Genomic DNA, 11,282 nt, shown 5'->3' with positions numbered 1-11,282 from the left:
TGTTCTAAGTCATTAATAAATTTCAAACAGAAATGTGCCAATTATTTTTGCAACTTCCATGTAGAAATCTTCTGTTACATTGTTATAACAAGCTAAAAGCTTACTCATCTCCAGAATCATTTGTCTGCAGGTCTCTATTTTGCCTCCAAGCATGTCCCAAAAAACTGTAAGTGATTAGCTAAGAACATGTTGTTTCTGGTATACCAGCCAAACCCTGCCAAATCCTGAAATTAAGGTTTTTTCAACGAAGTTTATTCTAAATCACCACATAGTAACTCCTACTAATCAATACACCCTTTTCTCTCTGTGAATAAATCATCCCTTTCATAACAAAATTCAGACTCTTCTCTAGTATCAACTACAAATCGAATGACCCACAATTTTCAGATAAAACCTTTAAAAAAAAACCAAATTGCTAGTTTTTTCCTACTCTAAATTCTGTAACCTCTCCTATTTTCTATAATGTCTCAAAAATCACAACTAATGTGGCAATTGCTAAATCACCACTTTGGCGTCCACTTTCTCATACACTAGAGCCTAGGTGGAGAAGGGGTGAAAGGGACAACAGTCTAATTCACAGCACTCTGCCAAGTTGCTGTTAATTATTATAATCAACAATTCAATTTATCATTCCTCACCTGCAAACGTTTGATCAATATAAATTATCATGAGAGATGAAGAGTCATGAACTCTGACAAGTATGGTATGGAGAAGGGCCCAAGGAGTGGTCCCATGGAGCATTCAAGGTCTTCCAAGCCCTGTCCCTGCAGAGTCCAGTGACCTACCTTGAGGTAGGGTGAGTCCTGGCCACCAGTCCTGGCAGAGTGGGAGGGGTGGAGGCTGTTCTGTCCACCCAAGTTCCTTTCACTGTTCAGCTACCCCCACCCCCACGAACCCCCCAGTGTTATTAGCTCCACCTGGGCATGAAGACAGAGATGGCTTCCCACCAGGGTGGAGCTGCAGCTTCCCATCTATTAGAATCAGCTCTTTCTAATAATACCCTCTTGTAAAAGAGCTTGATGTCCCCAACCCACCAGAGCTCTGGCGTACTGCAGATGTGTATGTACACATATGTATACTATAGAACCAAAACAAAAATGAGGTCATGTATATTAAAGACAAAATGGAACTGGGCTGTATAGTCTCATTAAAGAAAAACAAAACAGACTTACCTAAGTTACAGAAATTCACAGCTCTTCTTAGAAATCAGCAAAGGATGTCAGACAATCCCCCAACACCACGTCTGTTAACATCATCTTTGGACTTCCTTGTTGCATTGACTCCACTACCCTGATCCAAATAAGGAAGAAAACCATCAGGCAATCATTCTGAAAGAGCCAAATATATTCTGCATTTTGCCTTATTAAAACCCTTTAGTCTGTGAGCAACTCGGAACTCATACCTCTGGGTAGGCTTCAGCTTCCCAGTTTGCAGGTCAAAACTGTTGCAATAAATTTGTCTTTCTGCTTTGTTTTATTCAGTATGCAGAGTTTGGCAACCTGTGTGCACCTAGGGGCCAGCACAGAAGTACGTAGTGAATGACTCATCCCCTTCCCCAATAAAGAAATGACACCCACACAACAACAAAAACTTTAAAAAATGGGGAGTTGGCTGGGGGGAGAGGAGAATGCTTCACGCTGTGTGGCTCCGTAAGCCTCACAAGTAGAACTCTCTCTAGAAGTAGGAAGTACTCGCCTATGCGCAGGTACTGCATTAACACCTGATGGGTGTGGCTGCTCTGCACCAGGTGTTTGACGGGAAGCAGTATAGAGACCACCGCATCCCCTGGGATTTGCCACCAGGAGCAGCACCTGAATCAAGATCATGGCTCTTGAAGCCAAGATGGCTTAGATTCAAGAAAAACAAGGCCACAATACACCGCCTATGCCTGATGAAGTCTTGTCTTTCTAAGCTTCAGAGAACACATTACTCCAAAAGCTCTCGATAGAGGGCTGGGAGATGTTGGTGTGGCCAAGATTAAGTGATGCTCAAATTGGGTTTGTAGATTTTCTATCCTAGGAGAAGTCAACACTACTTATATTACAAATGACAGCCTAAATTCACTACTCTCACCACCTATAGTTCCTGGTGTCATCAGATACAAAGGTGCCAAGATCCAGCTCCTGAGACTCCCAGTTATCAGTGAGGGTACCAAGAATGGGGAAAAGTAGCAGAAGTCATTGCAGTGGCCTGAGCAAATAACTTGATCCTGATTGGTTCCTGGTGTTCTGAAACCGTTGGAACATAAGAAGATAATTGAAAACAAGTTGGAAGGCTTTAGTATTCACTTGAACAACAACCCTGCTTACATTGGCTTTAAAAAGAGGGATAAGGGAGGCATTAATCTCACAGCCACTTGCTCTCAGAGTGAGCTGGATGCTGAAATTGTGAAGAGCATTCTGGTTGAATACAAAATTAATAAGGCCGGTGTGGCTCTGCATAGCGATGCCACAGTAGAGGACCTCGTTGGTGCGGTAGAAGGAAACAGAGTTTATATCGGCTGTATCCATGCGTCAAATAAGATTGATCAGGTCTCCATTGAAGAACCAGGTATCATCTATAAGGTGCCTCACTGTGCATCCATCTCTGCCCGTCGCTGATGCAATTTTGGCAACCTGTTGGAAAATATCTGGTACTAACAAAAACTAGTGAGGATTTACACCAAACCCATAGCCGAGTTGCCCGATTACATATCTCCAGTGGTGCTGCCTTCCCCCAGGATCACATGGAAGATTTCTACATGAATAATCACAAAAGCTTTATCAAAGAATTTAAATATCTTTTGGTCTGGGGGGGGGGGGTCTCTCTGTGAAACACAATTCTCAAAAAGTGGGATAAAACCATACATTGGAGAATGAGGACGCCATTCAGGTTGTGAAGAATTGAACCCTTCTCCTTTCCCCATCTGCCAGGCCAAGCACAGCAGCTTTCCCCATGACTAAGCATTCTACTCCAGGTCTCTTCTGGCTTTGGCAGCCACAAGGAAGATGGAGGCACCCACAAGAAACTTCACTTGTTTTGGGGGCACCTGGGTGGCTCAGTCAGTTAAGTATCTGGGTCTTGTTTTCTGCTCAGGTCATGATCTCACATTCGTGAGATCGAGCCTTGCATCGGGCTCCATGCTGACAGCCTGGAGCCTGCTTGAGATTCTCTGTCCCTCTCTCTCTGCCCATCTCCCCCTTGTGCTCTCTCTCTCTCTCTCTCTCTCAAAATAAATAAATAAACTTAAAAAAAGGAGAAAACTTGTTTTATCTTAGTGTTATCTTGTATATTGAACTGCATAAAGGACCTGGTAGAGGGGGAAAAAGCCACATTGGGTGAGGATTTCACAAATATCTACCTGGGGATTCATAATTAAGGCAGTCATTGGGTCATAAACATTTTTGAAATCTTGTTCAGGGCATGTGTATGCAAATCTGAAATATGTAAACAAGGACACCTATACCTGAGGTGAGGTTAATGAATGTTTAATGAATTCATGAGTGACATAAGCTTTCAGCGACAGTGTTCATTTTGATTTTAGTGCAAAGAGGACACATCAGTAATTACTTATTTAAAATTTTACCTTTCATCATTTGAATAATGGGAAATAAAGACAGATCTCAATATGTCCTGTTGCTGAAGAAAATGACGAAATATTGGGGCGCCTGGGTGGCTCAGTCGTTATGCGTCCGACTTCGTCTCCGGTCACGATCTCGCGGTATGTGAGTTCGAGCCCCGTGTCGGGCTCTGTGCTGACTGCTCAGAGCCTGGAGCCTGTTTGAGATTCTGTGTCTCCCTCTCTCTCTGCCCCTCCCCCATTCATGCTCTGTCTCTCTCTGTCTCAAAAATAAATAAATGTTAAAAAAAAAAAAAAGAAAATGACGAAATATTATAACCACCAAAGGGGGAAAAATGTTGTGGAAGTCCATATAACAGCAACTTTGTTGCTTCTAGCTATGTTTATAGAAATATGTTAAGTATAAGCTTTTTGGCAATCCAAATATTTCATGTTTGATCTGTGAATATGATGGGTAGGAACTGTTACAAAACAGAAGAAAAGGTGAGTCCTTAAAATATTCATTTCTAGAATGTGTTCATGACCTTTTGTGCCTTGTGCCACATAATGATTTATTCATAGAGCATTGATAACAAGTGTGACATAGTCTAATACACAGTGGATCAAATCATTGAGCTGGGATATGGAAGATTGTAATTCTCATCTTAGCTCTCATTACCTGTGTGACCCTGGCCAATTCATTCACTCATGCACTCAACATTTCAGGAAACTTCTTGCATGTGCTATGAACTCTACTAAGCAATAGGATGTCACGGTTAACACAACTGCCCTGACTTCATAAAGCTTACATTCCAGTCATTTAACCTCTATTCAAGTCAAGACACATAATTCCTTTAGTCTCAAGTGTCCTTGTTTATGAACTAAAAGAATTGGATACTTATAATATCCTATCAAATGCTCCTGAACCTTCATCAATCAAATATGTGCTTTCAGTCATGTTTTCTGTAATGATTGCAGGTCGTCCTGAGTTATGCACACCATGTTGCAAGATCCCTATGTGGCCACTAGCAACTGTCCCTTAAGCCAGTTGGTATTTTTGCCAGTTGGTATTGGACATATGATATGTCCATATGGACATATGATATGTCCAATGCCATCACAATACTTGCTAAACAATGCAGGTATGCATCCCATAGTCACGAGATTTTATGTTCCGTTCCATAACCCAGAGCCTTCCAACCAGCGCAAACGGGCTATGGGGTCTGAGCAGAGAGCAATTCTCTTCAGTGTCAAGTGATCTAACAAAATATGGTAGGCTGGTGCTTGTGGTCTCCTAAGGCAAGCAGCCTTATCTGTTGCCTTTCATGTACTGTATTCATATATCATTTTTAGATGTGTCATGATGTAAAAGATTTTGAGAAGTATTACTCTAACCGAGTTATAAAACCAAAAATGCAAATTACAATGAAGGTAAAGACATCAAAGGCAGAAGATATTTAGGAAAAGGTCACAGTCAGGGTCACCAAAACTAATTTAATGTTATCTGTATAAAATTGGAACCAACAGATCTCAGGCTATTTCCAAGAGTTTAAAACTATGCATGAATATGACATTGAATCTAAAGTGAAGGAGTGAGTGGGCATCTTTTGTCAAGAGTCTCAAAGAAAGCTACAAATTCATGATTTCAGTTTATGAGGCTGTAACCCCTTCCTCTCTATTTCATATATTTATAAATATCATTCTCTAAAGGGGCTATAAAATAGCCTCCATATTTGTAAAGTTAAATAACATATAGTATCAGTTCTAAATTCCACTGGTTATGTCCATGAAACCCCAAGAAATAATTATTTTTAAAGTGCCCTTCCTCTCACACAGCCACTGCCTTAAATCCACCTTTCAAGTCTATCAGCTGATCCACCTGTCCATTGTCTCCAGGGTGTTTCCCTGTTTTCTGCAAGACATTTTAAAGGCTCCCCTTTGTCTGTATAAATGATTCCCACAGAAGGCGGAATGCATAGGACACTATAATCTCTAATTATTTCAGGAGGGATTTGTATGTTTTTCAAGTGGATTTTCTTTAAAAGTGAGTAGCAGTGATCAGCTGAATGATATGGCAAACAGTCTTTCTTTTTAAAAATTTTTTAAATGTTTATTTTTGACAGAGAAAGAGACAGAGCATGAGCAGGGGAGGGGCAGAGAGAGGAGGAGACACAGAACCCGAAGCAGGCTCTCGGCTCTGAGCTGTCAGCACAGAGCCTGAAGCGCGGCTCGAACTCACAAACCGCAAGATCATGACCTGAACCAAAGTCGGACGCTCAACCGACTGAGCCACCCAGGCACCCCAAACACAGCCTTCTTGATCTAAATTCAGCCTTTCTCTTTAGTCTCATCTCTTACCATCCCTCTTTCAAACAATTCTAAACTGTTTACAGTCCCCCCCAAATATTGATGCATCAAATACTAATGCATCTGAAAATGCCTTTCTTTTGCCTATTAACATCCCACATCTCAGGCACCTGGGTGGCTCAGTCAGTTAAGCGTCTGACTCTTGATTTCAGCTCAGGTCATGATCTCATGTTTCGTGAGATCAAGCCCCACATCGGGCTCCGTGCTGACAGCTTAGAGCCTGCTTGGGATTCTCTCTCTGTCTCTCTCTGCCCCTCTCCCTCTCACACTCTCTCTCTCAAAAATAAATAAAAAATCTTTAAAAAAGTATCTCCCCATCTCTGCTTGTCAGGCACTTCAATGGCACCTCTCTGATCTTCACAGATAAAGCGTATCACTCTGGGTTTTGCATCTGCTGCCCTTATAACACTAGTTAAAAGTATGTTTATGTCCATCTTACCACTAAATAGGATCTTTCTGAGTGTGGAGATGATGGATTGTGTCTTGTTCAGCCAAGGTAAGGCCCAGCATATATTAGGTACTCAATAAACATTAAATTAAAGGAACATTTTTCTGTAAGGTTTTTCATAATATTCTTTGCAGCTTTGGAAATGAAAGTATAATTGAGGATCCTTGTAAGAGAATAGGATGTCAACCTTGAAAAAATGGTTTCAACTCCTTGCAGAATTAACATATTAACTCAGTGTAGTGAAAGAAGGATTTGAAGTTACAATGACTATATTCCTTTTTCATTTCAGCAATGAGTGTGAAACAAACAGTGTGCTAGGTATTGAGAATTAAAAAGATAAATAGGGGCAACTTGGTGGCTCAGTCGGTTAAGTGTCTGACTTTGGCTCAGGTCATGATCTCGCGGTTCATGAGTTCAAGCCCTGCATTGGACTCTGGGCTGAAAGCTTGGAGCCTGGAGCCTGCTTCAGATTCTGTGTCTTCCTCTCTCTCTGCTCCTCCCCCACTCACACTCCCTCTCTCTTTCTCTCTCTGTCTCTCTCTCTCTCAAAAAATAAATATTCAAAAAAATGTATCTGGTTTTTGAGGGGTGTCTGAGTGGCTTGGTCAGTTAAGCATCTGACTTTGGTTCAGGTCATAATCTCATGGTTCATGGGTTTGAACCCCACATCAGGCTCTGTGTTGACAGCCTGGAACCTGCTTTGGATTCTGTGTCTCCCTCTCTCTCTGCCCCTCCCCTGCTCACACTCTGTCTCTCTCTCTCTCTCTCCTTAAAAAATAAATAAACATTTAAAAAAATTTTTAAACTTTTATCTGGTTTTTGATATTCATAAAACCTACCCAAACTTCACTCAAAAACTCATGAAAATAAAGGGGGAAATAACGGTTTCAATATCATCAATTCCAAAGATGAATAAAAATCAATACCAGTATCTGGAAGGAAATTAATGTGAACTGGTAAACTGCCAAGATTCTAGTTAATGTTATACCTTGCCTTTGTTTCACAAAATAGACTCAGCCTTCAGTAACACAGCAGATGCTTCAAGATTCTAAGCAAAATTATTTTAGACCTAAATTCAATACTTGGCTATAACAGAGAAGCCATCTCCAAAGGGAGCTCCTGGCAATGTTAACCTATACCATCCTTTTATAAAGAAAATAAGATAAGGAGAGAATCTTGTTCCCAATATTGCCAAAAAAAAAAAAAAAAAACCCAACAACAACAACAAAAACAATGTTAGCGTTTCTTCTGAGTGCACCAATGTGGGTCATAGGGTCATATGCCGATTTCTGAATCCATCACTGTGGCCAAGAGAATTAAATGACTTAATTGGCCAAACTTAGGTTATCTCTCCATACCTGCTGAGAGAGCAGTAAGGGCAGGCGGTCATCCACACCTAAACTCCATGGACTAAGAGTGGGCTCTTCTAAGTCTCATCACATCATTGGCATAAGAAGAAAGAGAAAAATATGCTAAAAAACCAGAAGCCCACTATAGAGTAAAGAGGGAGAAAAAGTCACTTCTGCATTATTTCTCACTAGGACTATGAAGACTATATAATAGTAGGTACAGTAGGTAGGGCAAATCATGTCTTATTATAACTATGAAATTATGTTCGACCTCACAGATGCTACAGAAAGACCTTGGAAATCCCCATGGATCCACACACCACATGCAGAGAGCCATTCCTATAGAAATACTTCTGAAATTTTGATGTCTGCTAATGACTTAGAGATTCTCGATAAAATATAGATCGTCATTTTGTTGGTCTAGGATGGGTCCTTAGAGTCTTTACTTCCAACAAGCTCCCAGACCCTAGTAATGCTGCTGGTCCATGGGGGCAGTAGCATGAGCATTAGCTGTGATGAGCGAAACCTAGAACAGTAAGAACATAATTGACTCGCAGAAACAGAAATCCAGAGGCAGAAAGAATTTGTGATTGGTGTACTGTTTTCTCCACCCCCCCTCTACCATGTCAGTTTTGTTCTAAGACTGATTTCACTTTGATCATGGGATGTCTACAAGAAACATTTGAGCTCTTTTATGTCTAGCTAGAGAGAACACTTACCCTAAATTAACCAAAAGCTTGATCTCATGTTCCCTGGACCTATTGAAGCAGTTCCTGCAGCCAGAAAAATGCCATCTCATCTACTGATTGATTCAGAGCTGGGATACGTGAGTCATTCACTATCATTACACATATATTGTTATAAACGTATATATGGGCAGATGTGTGTGTGTGTGTGTGTGTGTGTGTGTAATGTAATGAGTGGGATGAAGTCACAGGCATGTTGGGCTTCCAAGCTAAAGCAGAAAGTGAGAGTAGGAAACATAATTACCATGGAGTAATGGCAAAATAAAAATGTTCGCCAATATCTGGTAGCTACAGTCGGCTAAATAGGAAGATGAGGGGAAAGCCTACTGGAGCCTGAGTCTGGATCTTTAAAACAGGGTCGCACACTTTTTTTTTTTTTTTTTTTACAAAGAACAAAGTAGTAAATATCTTAGGCTTTGAGGGTCTCTATCACATATTCTTCTTCTTCTTCTTTTAAATGTTTATTTATTTTTGAGAGAGAGGCAGAGTGTGAGCAGGGGAGGGGCAGAGAGAGAGAGGGAGACACAGGATCCGAAGCAGGCTCCAGGCTCTGAGCTGTCAGCACAGAGCCTGACACAGGGCTCGAACCCACAAACCGTGAGATAATGAGCCGAAGTCGGATGCTCAGCCGACTGAGCCACCCAGGTGCCCACGCATATTCTTCTATTTTTGAACAACCTTTTTAAAAAATGTAAAAATCATGCCAACAGGAGTTACCAACAATGCTTTATAGGAAGTAGGCCTGGAAGAGGTGAGAGGATTAGGATATAGCCAGTGAGCAGACACCAAGCCAAGCTGCCCCTGTCCTGGTGGATGAATCTGCACTAACCCCAACATCTTTGTCAAATCACTGCTAGTTTCCCTCTGTCTCTTCCTAGTGTTCCCTCTCCCCTTCTTTCTTAGATGTTCCCAGTTTTTTCTTAGCTTCTAATTAAAAATAATTGCCTTTGGAGCACCTGGGTGGCTCAGTCATTTAAACATCCAACTCTTGATTTAGGCTCAGGTCATGATGTCACAGTTCCTGGGATGGAGCCCCATGTCAGGCTCTGTGCCTCTCTCTCTCCCTCTCTCCCTCCTCCTCCCCCTCTCATGCTCTCTCTGTCTCTCTCTCAAAATAAATAAATAAACATAAAAAATACTTGCCTTCTCAGACTCCCTTGGATGTAAAGTTGTCACATATATACAAGGAGGCCAAGAAGATGTATGGAAAATACTTCGTGGAATTTCTCCAACTTTTGTGCAAGTTTAAATAGAGCTGGCATGCTCTATCGACCTTTGCTCTTTTCACTTCCCTTTCTCCCTCAGGATGCATGGAAGTATAAGAACTCTCTGGAGTCTCTGAGGATGAAAATCACATGCTAACAATAGGGAAGCAGAAAGTTGGGAAAAGCTTGGACACCTATGATTTCACGGACAGCCTGCGTCCAGATTTCTCTTACGTGAGAAAAACTAATCTCTATTTGATGAAACCATTATAGCTGGCCTTTGCTCTTTCCACTGATTCTGTTACAAAAGCCAAAAGTAATAATAACTGATACATCATTGTGGAGTGGTGGGGTGGGTTGAAACGTTGTTATGAGACACAATAGGATCCAGTCTGAAGCAAAGATCCAGGTAAAAGCAATGGCAATTTTCTGAATCCTCTAAAGGGAAGAGAGAGATAAAAGGAGAGAAAGGGGATAGGCAGACAGGTAGGGGAAAGGAGAGGGAGATGAAAAGGTAAAAAAAATTCAATGAAAGAAGTCAGCATACGAAATTAGAATGCTCATGAGGCAAAGCCAGCCATCAAAATAAAATTCAGATTATGAATTTACTGCATAAGTTATCAGAAAAATCAGATAAGAACTTTAAAAATAACAATGTTTAGCTTTTCACAGACATAAATGAAGATATAATACCCGTTAAATGCAGAAACAACTTTTGCAATGAAAGCAAGTAGAAATGACACAGAGGTTACAAATGACACATAAAAGTCATGAAAACACACAATATATTTGTTGTGAATAAGTACATGTAAAATAATGGTATGAATTATGCATAGGATTGATAAACAACAAATTCAAGTGAGTTTCTATTTCTGGGAGCAGAGGAGGAAGGAAAATGTGATTGACAAATGGTCTGTAGGAGGTTTCAGTAGTATGTAGAGTATTATTTCATCTTCCAGATTGTAAGTCAAGAATAGAGGAATGTTAGAATTGATAGAGCTGGCTCATGCATACATGGGAATAAACTGTGTGTTCTGTATATTTAAAATATTTAAGATGCTATTGTGGTGGATACATGTCATTATACATTTGCCCAAACCTACAGAAGGTACAACACCAAGAGTGAACCATCATGTAAATAAACCATGGACTCTCGGTGATGATGTGTAGGCCCATCAGTTGCAACAATGTGCCACTCTGAAAGGGGATGTGAATGAGGGAGGAGGCCATGCATGTGTGGGGGCAAGGGTAAATGAGAAATCTTTATACCTTCCTGTCAATTTTGCCACGTACCTAACACTGCTCTTAAGAAAATAAAATCTTGGGGTGCCTGGGTGGCTCAGTTGGTTGAGCATCTGACATTTGATTTCAGCTCAAGTCATGATCTCACTGTTCGTAAGATCGAGCCCTGCATCAGGCTCTGTGCTCACAGCACAGATTCTCTCTCTGCCCCTCCCCTACTTGTGCTCACACGCTTGCTCCCGCTCTCTCTCAAAATAAATAAATAAAAACTTGAAAAAAAGAAAAGAAAGTCTTTAAATATGTAAATATATAATATTTAATTTTAAAGTTTTTTGGAAGTGCTCAACAAATTTTTCCTGCTATTATTACACACAGTTTTCTATGAAG

The 11,282-nt window shown here is 40.8% G+C and overlaps 1 pseudogene; it reads left to right on the top strand.

Annotated features, from left to right (window-relative positions):
- The first annotated feature begins 1,824 nt into the window (after positions 1-1,824).
- On the top strand, positions 1,825-2,886 carry LOC123607282 (annotated as a pseudogene).
- The last annotated feature ends 8,396 nt before the right edge of the window (positions 2,887-11,282 follow it).

The sequence above is a fragment of the Leopardus geoffroyi genome, chromosome A2 (assembly GCF_018350155.1).
Source record: "Leopardus geoffroyi isolate Oge1 chromosome A2, O.geoffroyi_Oge1_pat1.0, whole genome shotgun sequence".
Lineage (NCBI taxonomy): Eukaryota > Metazoa > Chordata > Mammalia > Carnivora > Felidae > Leopardus > Leopardus geoffroyi.
This window is presented reverse-complemented; position numbering and strand designations above follow the sequence as displayed.